We start from the raw sequence: 12,325 nt of genomic DNA, 5'->3' as shown, positions 1-12,325 counted from the left end.
TCCTTGAGTCACTTGAACTGAACACAATTAAAGTGAAGTCTTCTACTCTCTGAAGGCAAGACTAAAGATACAAAAATCCATAAACAACTGAAAACAGCTGCAGCAAAATAAAATCTATTTTCTTTGAATCAATGTTGACTTATATTTAAATCCCTCAAAGCTGCGATTCCAGATCTTCAATTCATGTGTTTGCAAATAGATGTGAAATCCACTAAGTTAGAGCTGAGAGTCTTAACTTCATGACGAATTGACTTTTGTGTGAAATTATTTTATTTCTATTATTTAACAGTGTCCTCCTCATACACACATATAAACTAAGAAAACAATGTTTTTCTAATTCACATTGCTCAAAACAATTAATTGAAGCAGTTGGCTTATAAATACCGGGGCGATAAATACAGATACTTACACACACTGTATAAAAAAAGTAAACTTTTTTTTTACTGCTGGATGTAAAACTGACAAACAGTTCTTTGTTTTAACTCAGGTTTGATCATCAGATTGTTTTCTAACCCACTAAATGCCAGAAATTAGTTCAAGCAGGCTTCTGACAGGTTAATTTTTAAGGCAACTCCTCACACATGCAGCTTATTTTGTGACGTCATGGCATTGCAAAGCTCTGACGTTCTGTCTTTTCTGCCTAGAAGGGGCTGAAAATGTTTGAGAGCATACGCTACATTCAGTTACACCAGTTCTGTTAGCAGGAAATTCCTACAACTATTATTAGAAATGTAAGCAGGGATGCCAAAAATGTTTGACCAAAGTCATAAAGCAATAGTATTACATTTTAGAAAACTTTTGAATTTGAAGTAAAAATATTCTGTCTCCAGCAGTGGGGTCCATTCTGGGCAGGTTTGCCAAGGGTCCAGTTTTTGGACTGTAGGAGGAAGCCAGAGTACCCGGAGAAAGTCACTGCATGCAGAAGCAGAATATACAAACACCATGTTGGGAGACTCTTGACTAATATTCAAACCTTGAACTTGCTGCAAGGCAACAGTGCTACCAACTTCATCACTGTATATTCAAAACCAAAAATCATTTTGATAATTTCAACTTATGTTAAACATGATGAGGTTAGTTTCATTTCAATCAATCAATCAAATTTTATTTGTATAGCACATCTCAGCAGCAAGGCATTTCAAAGTGCTTTACACCATAACAAACACAGACAGCAAGGAAAACTGATATCATACACTGTATCTTAATCAAAGTTGCACAATGTAACTTTTATTAACATATTATGAACATATAATATGAGACAGATATCCTGAAATGCACCGATCCTGACCAGAAACAATCAATCCGAAATAGGAGGAGTATCAAACATATATTTATATATATATTTTTTTATATACATTTTACTTACTGCAGCTTACTATAACTTTTTTATGTATTGAATTAAAAAAGAATAAATGAAAATAAACTTACACTCATGCCAAAGGGATTGTCATATTCAAGCAAAAGCAAGCTACTCTGGCTATATCTCATGAGACGCTAAGACACTTTCTCACTCTTTTATTAATGTCAATAATTCAAAAGACATCAATTCTAACTCAAGGTAACTTTAAGCACATACCATTACAGAGCATTGAGTCATGACGTTGTTTTTACAGAAGATGTCGTCTTCTGATGAAATAAACAAAACGTTCTTCCTCCTTCATCTTACAGCCAGCAGAGTGGCAACAACTGAAACATGTGGACAATGAACCTTGCAGAGCTCTGTTTCCAAGTTGTCAATTGTTATCTCCCAAGCGGTTGCTGGTTCCAGACACAGAGTGACAGAGTCTGAGCCTGAATTACAGTTGGCTTTAGTTTTAGTGTAGGTGGACTAGGCCTCAAGTCTATTCAACAGTTGTCAGATTGGCCTGAATTGCCAATTTGTCTAACAGCAGAGACTGGTTTAAAAACTTCTGAAAGATTTTGAGTAAAGTGTTTCCCTAGCTTCTCAGGAGTGTTTGTGCTTCCATGTGAAAATCTGGAATTTTCTGGTCACTTGCTTTGCTCCACAAAAGCATCCCTCCTATTATCAGAGAGTCTCTATTAGTTTCATATATCATTCTCAATGGTTTTTTCCCCCATTCTCGTACTGCAGAGAATTCTCCATGGCAGGGTATTAACTCTAGCTTTTATCCCATCCCTCTTATTGGATGAAGGTCATTCCCTATATCTGCAAAATGACTTTTCTTTCTCCTCTTTCATCCTGCTTTCCTCCCATCCTCCACACCAGGGCATGAGTCAGAGAATCTGACACCTCAGGAGGAGAGAGCAGAGCAGAAGAGATGGAGGGAAGTAAAAGGGGAGGCAAATAGAGAGGCAAAAGAGGAGGGACAGAGACATTTGGAGGGAGAAGAGATGAGCTGATCAATATCTTTTAGAAACAAGGAACTGGAGACGGTCTGGTCTGGCTCTGCTTCCTTAACACATAAGATACTGTATCAAACATGGCAATTCAATTTGTCAGTGAACAGTTGGTGGTGGGACTCATTTTTTTCCCTCTAATTCCAACTCTGTGTTTTATTTGGCTTGAAATAGTACTATTTCAAGCATTTTTACACTCACGTTTGCTGAACCAATGGCGTGGAACTTGTGATAAAACACTGCTATGCACGTTGAGCTAAAACTACATATTACATAAGCTTCAAAACAAACTGAGCACAAACCCAAAAATAGTCCCGTCCCTGTTAAATATTTCATAGCCTTGCCAGCTGAAGGGGGATAAAAAGCTTCTTAGTCGCAACAGAAAACACACACGCGCACACATTCACAGAGATGCAGATGGCTAGCTGAAAAGAAAAACCTCCATTTAGCGGATTACTGTCGCGGAGACAGTCTTTTAGCTTTCTTGCTTGATGTACAAGTCTTATTTTAGAGAGCTGTACTTAGCATATGCATATCACTATTTCCTAACTGATTATCTGTGCGAGAGTCAGCCCAAGATTATAAGGCCAAAAAGAAAATTTAAATTAGGCACCCCACTACCATTTAATACTATTCCCAACCAACTAAAATAGCATCATTAATTCCTCTTTAAAAGTTTTCTCACCCTAAATGTTTGTATGTTTACCATTTAACCCCTCTACATTTTAAGCTTTAATACAGCCACGTCGCTACAGTATATACAAATTTGATCCACACTTGAAACCGGTTGCTGTGGATGTTTTTGGACAACACTTCACCGCTGCAGCTCCCACACACCAATGGCATAGTAGTACACTTGCTTGTCCCTGCTACAAATCTTATGCAATTGCTGAATTTATGATTGACTCACCTCTGTATGCCAGATGCTTGAAATTCAATCTGATGGCTTGACCTACTTTCTCATTAATCTGGCTAATATTTAGGTGACTCCACCAGGTGGGACTAATAGAGGACTGAAATTAAGTTTACAGCAAATTATCTGGTTCTTAATTATGCAGTAAAACAAATAAATAAAATCAGAAGATGACATGGCAAAAGTGAAAAGCAAAAATAAAAACTTGAGGAATGTTTTTACTCCAGGTTTTGCCTTTAACGGTGTGTAAATATTGGCAAAATGGTTTGAAAAATTTACATTAAAGTCCTTAAGAAGCCTTTCTGCCAGGAATGGTAAAACCATATATGCTAATGAGCGATGGAGACAAGTATGTTTAAACATCACAATAAAAAAGAAGTTTTCTATTTTAATAAAACAAAATGATCATATGGTGGTCACATTTTAAGCTTATTTTAACAAAATTTTATAGTTATTAGCACCAGTAACATTGATAACAGTAAAAGCAGTGTTGGTATATAATTTATGGGTTACCTATATATATCCACATTTTCTAACAGTCTTAAAACAGATTCCCAATATTTCCAAATTATGTGCGTTTCACAGTGAATAGAGTCAGAAAGTTGTTGCTATTCGGTAGAGCTCAAGAGGTTTGTGGTAAAAAGTACATCTACCATTGCATCCAAAGCATTTCATGTACAGTTTATACAATTGCTATATTAATTTTGTGTAGGTGTGCAGCAGTTTTGCTGCTGACAGACAAAACTTTCAGAGTTAAATTGCTCAAAATATGATGTTCTGTTTCATAGGACCACGCTGTCTGAAACAATGGAGGAATCGGTGGCCTCGACAGTCAGTACCATCAAAAAACTGAAACAGATCATGCCCATCTCTAATGATTATAACATACACAATTTGAATGAATAAAATAAAATAAAATAAATCTACATTTTCCATTTATAAACTTTTGATTGAAAATTTAATGTAAGCTCATCTTTCATAAATATAACTATGGTATGATTTTGAGAAACAAGCCATTGTTTGCTTATGACTTTGGCTGGCTCTGCTCGGTACAAAACGGACAGAATGAAGCAGCTCTATGGGGATGACTTCTGAACTAAATAAATCACACTCATGAGACTCTTTGAAAGACACAACAGCAGGGTCACGCGGCCTGCGCGGTCGATCCGTAGAGCTCAACACAGAGCTATCTTTTCATAGCTGGGACCGCCTAAAGCCCTGACTGTGTTCAGACGAGAGTCACATTGTGCCCCCGAAGAAAGAATCTCCTCTTGTTTATCAGTATTCAAGCTACAGCTACAATCAACAAGTATTCATGTTAAAACAGTACCACAAATGGTACAGAGCATCAACAGTCTGTAGTTATTAGAATGCAATGAGTTCGGTATAACTGTTTGAATGCAAGTTAATTTCTACGGAGGGATTTTGTTGAAATCCTGCAGCAGAAATTAATTTGTAGCACAACAACATTCCTTTGACAGCAACATAGAATTTCACGTCTGGGTTTAAATGATTATCATAATTTGCCTCATAAAAGGTACAGCTTTATAACACGGCACGATGTAATTGTGACCAATTTTACACAGTCGAATGACTCAATTCCAGAAATATGTTGGTGATTTGTCTAAATTATCATGTGTAATGGGCACATATCTATAATTTTTATTTCTCTCTGCAGAATTGAGTAAAACATTCTACACGTGGCTACATTTACTTGATGACTTCAAACTAAAACATCCCCCACCAGCCCACTTCTCTGCCCCCTCGTCTCCTTTCAGTGGGCCAGAACAGCAGCTTAGTAGATGAGAAGGATTATTGGCAGTTCCCAGATGCTGGAGCAGCACATGTCAGGTTCTGGCCTCTGTTATTTATGAAGCCTCTCAGTCCCCAGCCTCTCTCTGCACCACAGATGCAGGTGGGCTTTCATTATTGAAGATGTTCTTCCACTTCTTATTAGATCTCAACCTCTCAGAGTGCATTAAGGAATTGAATCTGGACAGAGAGGCAGCAATATGTGATGGTCTGACATTGCATCCCCTGGAGTTTCTCTAAAATACAGTGCTGCCACACATCAGCTAAATTGTTTGTTCTATTCAGTTTCCAGGAATAGGCTAAGTATTGTGTTTGCACTCCAACAGACGCCCTTTTAACCGCACACAACCACAGAATAAAATCGGGTTCTGTATTGGTTTCTCCTCTGTGCTCAGGAGGACAAATCTAAAATGAGTTATCCAATTTTTTTAGTAGAAACAGACCATGTTACACATTTCATCCAACTCCCAGAAATTGTTATCTGATGGTTTCACATTTTTCTCTTTCTGTTTAGACAAATGCCTCACCAACAACAACTCAGTCAGTCAGCTGTTTTTGCATTTAAGGTGAGTAGCTTATTTTATTAACTATCAGATTCAAGTGTCGATAAAATACTCACTTAGGAATAAGAATTAGGAATCACACCCTTGGGAATGTATTAAGAAATTGGTTGCTGACTGGAAATAGGAAATTTAGTCTTTCCTGGGTATATCTGTTGTATTTTTGCTTTGTAACAGTGACAAAATCCTGGTTAACTGTAAGCTATATTACACTCAGTGTAATACAGCTTAATCTAGTCAAAATATAAAAAATTACATATTAGATCATATTGGATTAAATTGAGAATGGGTGTCATTTCATTTAAGGGATATTTTAGAAAAAAAATAAATGTATTTAGTGATATTGTACACTAAATGTTGTATTACTTGTTGGAGAGCTAAATCAGCACTTTTCAAAATTCCAAAATTTGTATTGTAATTTGATAATTTTTGTAGAATATTTTAAATGTAACTAGATAAAATATCTCTACCAGTTTGCTACAGAAGGAACTGGAAGAAAATATAATCATTCTGTATTGTGACAAAGAATCAAATGCAGTGTATTTCAGTCTCTGAAACTCAATGCAGCGACAGATTTATTTTTTTCCAGTCTGATAGTAATAAAATTGAAGAGCAGGTGTCCAGCCAAATGCCATCAGCACTTAGTTTCTGCCTTAATTCTCGCCTCCTTATCGTGAAGACAGTGCATCTATCCAGTGCGGCATGGTGCAATTAGGCATCTTGGTGAATAATGGGGCTGTCACACACACTCGCTGCCTCAGCACCAAGCAGGCGCCCACTGTACTGTACTTGTTGAGAACAGTCTTTGTGGTCAGGACTGGCCTCGTCTTCGGCAGGGTCCGCTTTTATTACCATAAAACAGTCAAAACACACACTCGCACACGCACTCACGCACACGCACACACATCTCCTCATTTGGACACTTTTCACCATGTGCTGGATTTACCAGCGCAGGCAATTGATGGAGATTATGGCTTCAATAATTAAAAATATGCACAAATAAGATTTATGACACAGGCTACAACTCAGATCAGTGCGTCAAAATATGACAGATGATTTAGTGGAAGGATAGAAAGACCAAATTAATTTCAGCAGTTTAAATTAACACAACTTCCCCTCTTGTCGTTCAAAAAGACATACTGCAAGAAATGACAGGAGATCAGACCTAACATTTCACTTTTCACAAGCGCGACCTCAGTTGTAAATTAGACACCAAAGCGTCCTCTTACCCGTTTTCATGAAAGAGGTCTCGGGCTGCTGTTCTCACTGAACTATTCCCCTGGATCTGCGTTTATCGGCCTTTGTATCCACATATAGTCCGGTGACTCGGAGGTGCAGAGCGGACTGTCCTCTCGGTGTGTCAGCAGACTGGTGTGCAGGGCGCCTGTGCGCTGAGGAGGGGAATCACATGCACACGCACACACACACACACAAGCGCACGCGCTCTTTCTCGCACACGCATGCACAGATATGGAATTCACGCGTTTTCTCCAACTAACGCCAACAATCTCGGGAAGAAAAATACAAATCCCTGGACTCGGCTGCTTTCTGTGCTATGCTCTGTTTGAATCCCCGCCTCTGCCGGTGAGTTGGTGGGGTGTGTGATCCCTTCTATCCCCGCAGGACCCACGATCTGGGAGTGCTGCGCACTTCTACCGTGCGTCGCAGCGCAGCTCCCCCCGTTGAGTACCAATGTGATGGAAGTTTATCAGCAGCATGCCGGCATAAGCGTGTATTTGATTCCGGAAAGTTGCGGGCTTTTGTTCACCGTCCATGATTTTTATTAAACAAAAATATGCTTTAAGTGTAAATCTCACATCTATTACCTACAAACTGCAGCGGAATACGCATTTGTACTTCTACAAGTACAAATGCGTAATAAAAGGTCCTCTCGCAGCTCTTGAAGTTTTAGATGTATCAAATCAGTAGCTTTCTTTCACTTGGCGCCATCTAGTGTAGCTGTCTGTGTACTGCTAACACCACGATGCATTACGTTTAAATTTGTTTAAAGGGTCTTTAGCCAAAGGAACATTATCCTGTTGCTTCTACATTTTTTTTCTACCTCACTTTTCCCTTCCGTTCATCTCTCTATCTCTAGGCTTCATGCAGCACCGAAAACAGACAGCTTTTTAGCAGCGATCTTTAGAAGCTCACCCACATTTTAGTTGGAGTCAGTGGGAGCTGCACCAGTATCAAGTCTACAGTCTTCAACAACAAGAACAACAATTAAACCACAGCAGCAAAAACAGATAAATGGCTTTGTTTGCGACAGAAACTCTCCTACAGGAATTTTTTTTAAAAATGACATTTATTTTTGTAATTTTGAACCTTTCCATTCACAATCAAAAACACAGAATGTTGACAAAACAAAATTAAGGCAGACTAAACAACGTTTGAATTCTTGTCACTGATAAGAACAAAAAGTATAGCTCAAAAAAGGGTAGCTTTTTATACATTCTCCTTTTATACACACAACATTATCAAAATCACAACAGCAGCATCTTCCCCTTACATTTTTTCCAAGAAATATTGCTAAGGAATTCTGGGAGAGCCTGTAGATGAACTCACAAAATAAAATAAACAACCTTAACCAAGCCTTGCTGCATTTGTTTATCAAATTACTTTAAACCATTCTTCCAGTTTAGAGTGAAAATCATAATTTTAATTCCTCTCCACAATTATTCCGCATATGACTCTCTAACAGAAGTTCTCTCCCAACAAAGTGAATCAATAATTTAAAGACTGAGCTAGACTTCTTGACAGCTCCCACTGCTCTCATGTGAAGAAGGAGCCATCTGTGTAATGGGAGCTTCACACTGCCATTGCTTTCACAAATGATCCCAGGTGCCTCTCATTTACACAAAGCAGTGAAAGATGGGGGGGGACACAAAGTTTAGTTTTCTCCTCATCTTGTCAGAGATCTTAATAATTCCTTTTTAAATTGTCACCTCTGTAAGTTTTTCAGTGTGTATCATTTGTGCATTTCCTGGTGACATTTAATTTTGATTTGAAAGCCTGAGGCACAGCAGTAAAGTCTTGATTGCTGAAGTGATTGCAGAAAAAAAAAAAATCACACAGTTGGTTAAAGTTATTAAGTGCTTATTTCCCAAAAGCACAAAAGAGCTGCTGGTTTTCAGTCACTTACCGAGATGAACGAGCTGCAGATATTGCTGCTGTGAGACGGATCAACGCAGGTGAGAGGACACAGAGACAGAGACAAAGCAGACAAACATGAACATGTTTTTATTAAAACGCAGGCTTATAGGTGCAGGTGACACATAAGGTATTAAACTTTATTTATTTTGTTTTATTTTTTTGCAATGCTGTACAATATCGGCATATCAGAAACAAGAGAAACACAATCTGTGCATCTCCAGGTAAAAGACAGTTGTCATTAGATTCCATGCATGAAAAATCTTCTGAAATACAAAGTTTAAGGTTATAAGCCTCTCTTATGTCGCTGGTTCGATCCCCGGTCTGCCTCCCCTCATGATTTGTGTCCTTTGCCAAGACGCTTCACCCATCTTGCCAGCTGATGGTGGTCAGAAGGGCCACAGCCTCATATCTGTCACCTGCAGCCTACTAGCTTGCCATCAGCACCATGTGAATGTGCACTTTGAGATTTCAATTTGATATTTCAAGGGCATTATAAATTAAATGTATTATTATGATCAACATAAATAAGCTCAGATTCTGACATACTCGTAGGTCGTGTGTATGATTGAAAATACATACACACATTGTAAGAGTCAAATTTAAGATATCATAAAAATTGTTGCACAAGAACATTACCTTTCAATTTTACCAGATTTACTGATGTCTCACTCTTTAGATCTGTTTTAGGATCAAACCAAAACAAGCATGCTGCATTGGTTGTTACTTAATTTAACAAGGAAAATAAGCAAAAAACTTGAAATGTTATTTAAAGCAACAATCGTCAAATTGGAAGTGAAAAACAAAACTATCACTCCGCACTGATCCAAACTGTTACAAATAATAGTCAAAGGAGCACAAGTTAGTTTTTTATGTGGGGCCCACATGAATATGGCAGGATGGCTTAGTACTCTGATTAGCACAGAAAAATCAAAGCTGGCGATTTAATTTGCAGATAGGAACAGATCCACATTATGTGCATCTGTTCCTTTCTTATTTAGTTTCAAGACTCAGGATGTTTTATTGTTGTATTTAAGTTCCTCAGAGATGATTTTTTTCAGGGTTGTTCATTATGTTCTTCATTTTATGAAGCATCTGTTTTTTTTTTTTTCGTTTTTTTTTTTAATGCACAATCATCTCTGGAGGCTTGAGAGCAGTCCCCAGAGGAAAGCCAGCTCTCCTTATCTCCCTGCTCAGCTTTTTAGGCCCCTGGCTCTTATAACTTAAAAAAGCTGAGCAAGCTGATAAAGAAGGTTGGAGAGTACAACCCCCAACCAATCATTTAATTACTTGCTTTTCTAACTTCAGTCAGTTGATTATGATTCTAACAAAATACAGAACAACAATTTTCAGAAAATTAGTGTTTGATTTTACTAACCAACTACGATACAACACAATGCAGCAGAAGATAATGAAAATAATTAAATTTCTACCACACGGTCATTTATTAGGATGACTAAATTCTGAATAGAAATGCTTTCTTCTCTTCAATAGTTAACAGAAAAGCATAATAATACACAGCCATAAAAAATATTTCAGGCATGAGGTATATCTTTACATAAGTGTATATTTTTTTCATTTCAGTAAGATTTCTTTGAGCTGCTTCAGGAGAAAATTGTAATTAAACAAAAAAATTTGCAACTCCAATCACAGATTACACTGCGAAAGCAGAAACAGAGTTATGGTGTTTGCACAGACAGCGTTGGAGCGAAACTCCGCTTACAGGGGAATTAAACAGATTGTATTTGAAAGAAATCAGATGTCTTGAATGCAAACATTATAAACTGAAAATATAAGCTTGATATTTGTCATTTTAATTCCTGCACACGTGTTGGCGTAAACTCCAAAATCTGGGCAATTTGCTAGACATAAAAGAGAAACTGCAAATAAAAGTATTGATCTCATCATGCTTGGATGTCATCTTGGAAACAATAATATCAATGCATAGATCAATATGCCCAGCCCTTGGGATGAATCCTAATCTGCATTTCTGTCTCCTTCATCAAAACACGTCTTTCACTGGATCTTCCTTTTTTTTTTTGTCAAAATTAAGATTTTGTTCCTTGTGTGTGCTACTCAGTTCTCTGTTGTTCACCATCTGCAGCACCAAAGGATTCAAACTTTCCCACAAGTCAGACTCAGACACCCACCTGCCGAGCGCTGACAAGACTATTTCTCTGACTTCAAATGTGTTCATTTTTAAAAGAAAAACACTTCTATCTCACTTTAGCTGGAAAGTCTTATCTACTTCAACTCACTTTTAGGCACAGAAATTGTAAGGAAACGTATCTAGAAAACGTGAAATAAATGTTGGAAAGTGCACATTCTCAGTTTAGATATTATTTCAATTTTTAAAAAATAATAAAAAACAATAGGGAATTATAGATTTATGAATGAATAGAGGAAAACAGATCCATTTATGTAAATTAATATTATGATTCTGGGGATTTACAATCAAAAATCTTTATTCTTCACACCAATCCAAGTCATTTAAGACATCTCAGGCTATTGCCACTGAAGTTCTGTTAAGATGTCAAAATATCTGTAGATACATTTCATAGTATGTTCATTTTACATAAATCTAAGCAAAAAAGAAAAAAAAACTTGTCTGGAGAAAAAGCAAGTTGGGCACTACATCAAAGACAAAAATAGAAACTCCAACTCTGCATGAATGTGATATTTCTCCTCGTTTTTTTGCCCTTAGCTGTAAACAAGCCTCCTGAAGAGAATGGATTTCTTCAGCTTCATGCTCTCTAACTTCTGGGACAAACTCTCTACAGACAGTTTAGTCTGCTTTCAAAACAGCAGTTTGAGGATGAACCAAACTAGAAAATGCATAAAAATGTTCAGCAAGGTAAATTACTTATTTCCAGAAGTATGCCACAATATTTTCACACAGTCACAATAAATAGAAAGGGTGCATCATTTCAATTTATATGTACCTTTGGAATCTATGGGTCCCGTCATTCCACAAATATTTGCACCTCTTTGTGTGACTCACTGTTAGATCTTCTCACTGAAAGATCAACTTTAGTTGATCAACTGCCTATCCACATAATTTATTCTTTTTATTTATCCCTCTCTACAGGATGGGCTCCTCTCATCCTGTAGAGAATGTAGACAGAACGTCTCCAGTGTTATCACCCTTGTAAAGATATTTCCAGGGTTTTGTTTTGAGCTTCTGGCTCTTTACCCTGATTAAAATGCTCTGTCCTGTGGGTTGCCAATGGTCAGATTAGATGTTTGTTGACAACAGAGCAGTGGTGGAGCTCACGGGGGACAACAACAGGCAGTGAAGAAGCCTGTTGGAAGACCATGTCACTGATCAAGAGGGAAGCGTAGCATCTACCCTTCCTGCACAGCATGAGGGGAGTCAACCTGGTCCTGCCAATCTGCAATAATATTATACAGAAGTACTACAGAGAATGTTTTGACCAGATTCGTGTCTGTATTTCTTAGAAGGCTGTAATTTTTCTTGCTGGAAAGTGATGGGAAGTCAAATGTCCCTTTGTACAAGACATTACACCTA

At 37.6% G+C, this 12,325-nt stretch overlaps 1 protein-coding gene across 1 annotated transcript in view; it reads right to left on the bottom strand.

The window, feature by feature from the left end:
* The window catches only part of LOC129370338 (poly(rC)-binding protein 4-like), a 39,979-nt gene extending 32,690 nt beyond the window's left edge, over positions 1-7,289 (bottom strand). Inside the window, exon 1 of the mRNA XM_055046269.1 lies at positions 6,873-7,289. The gene's annotated coding sequence lies outside the window, so the exon portion shown is untranslated. The remainder of the gene's footprint in view (positions 1-6,872) is intronic.
* Between the last annotated feature and the right edge of the window lie 5,036 nt (positions 7,290-12,325).

This window comes from Poeciliopsis prolifica, unplaced genomic scaffold (assembly GCF_027474105.1).
Source record: "Poeciliopsis prolifica strain line A6 unplaced genomic scaffold, Auburn_PproV2 SCAFFOLD023, whole genome shotgun sequence".
NCBI lineage: Eukaryota > Metazoa > Chordata > Actinopteri > Cyprinodontiformes > Poeciliidae > Poeciliopsis > Poeciliopsis prolifica.
The sequence above is the reverse complement of the archived record's forward strand: the minus strand, read 5'-3'. Positions and strand labels throughout refer to the sequence as shown.